Genomic DNA, 1,490 nt, shown 5'->3' on the forward strand with positions numbered 1-1,490 from the left:
ATTATCAAAATCTCTTTTGGCCCATTACGTGCTCTCTAATTAGTCTATAAAAATTCCCTTTAATACGATTGTTTGGTACATAAAACTCTAATTTCTGGCAGAGTTTGAAAATTATAATTTAATATTAAAGGGAGTTACGGAGTGAGTCGTGTGAGTAGCTCCGGGGTCGAAATTTATCCGTTTTTCAGCTATTATTCCCTCTTTCCCAAAGAAAAATAATTATTTTTATATATATAACACTTTATTCACGTTGAAATATCGAAAAATAAATTTTAAAAAATAAAATAAAGTAAATAGAAAAAAAAATTAAAAATTAATCCGTGACCAGGACCGAACCCCTGACCACCGAGTCTACAAACTTCTTTACCCTTGGCGCTAACAACCACACCACGACTCACACGTTGCTTCCACGAATATATAGCTTAAAGAACTTCCTTCCGGTTAATTAACAAAATCTATTTTGGCCCATTATGTGCCCCCTAATTAGTGTATAAAAATTTCCTTTCGTACGATTGTTTAGTATATAAAACTCTAATTTCTGGCAGAGTTTGAAAATTATAAGTTAATATTAAAGGGAGTTACGGAGTGAGTCGTGTGCGTCGCTCCAGAGTGGAAATTAATCCGTTTTTAGCTAATATTCCCTCTTTCCCAAAGAAGAATAATTATTTTTATATATAGAACACTTTATTCACGTTGAAATATCGAAAAGCGAAATATAAAAAAAGTTAAATAAAATAAAAAGAAAAAAAAATTAAAAATTAATGCGTGACCAGCACAGAACCCCTGACCATCGGGTCTACAAACTTCTTTACCCGTGGCGCTAACGACCACTCCACGGCTCACTCGTTGCTTCCACGAATATATAGCTTAAAGAACTTCCTAGCGGTTAATTATCAAAATCTCTTGTGGCCCATTATGTGCTCCCTAATTAGTCTATAAAAATTCCCTTTAATACGACTGTTTGGTATATAAAACTCTAATTTCTGGCAGAGTTTGAAAATTATAATTTAATATTAAAGGGAGTTACGGAGTGAGACGTGTGCGTAGCTCCAGAGTCGAAATTTATCCGTTTTTTTTAGCTAATATTCCCTCTTTCCCAAAGAAGAATAGTTATTTTTATATACAGAACACTTTATTCACGTTGAAATATCGAAAAGTGAAATATAAAAAAAAAGTTAAATAAAGTAAAAAGAAAAAAAAATTTAAAATTAATGCGTGACCAGCACAGAACCCCTGACCATCGGGTCTAACTTCTTTACCCGTGGCGCTACCGACCACTCCACGGCCTACTCGTTGCTTCCACGAATATATAGCTTAAAGAACTTCCTTGCGGTTAATTATCAAAATCTCTTTTGGCCCATTATGTGCTCCCTAATTAGTCTATAAAAATTCCCTTTAATACGATTCTTTGGTATATAAAACTCTAATTTCTGGCAGAGTTTGAAAATTATAGGTTAATATTAAAGGGAGTTACGGAGTGAGTCGTGTGC

This window comes from Parasteatoda tepidariorum, chromosome 10, assembly GCF_043381705.1.
Source record: "Parasteatoda tepidariorum isolate YZ-2023 chromosome 10, CAS_Ptep_4.0, whole genome shotgun sequence".
Classification (NCBI taxonomy): Eukaryota; Metazoa; Arthropoda; class Arachnida; order Araneae; family Theridiidae; genus Parasteatoda; species Parasteatoda tepidariorum.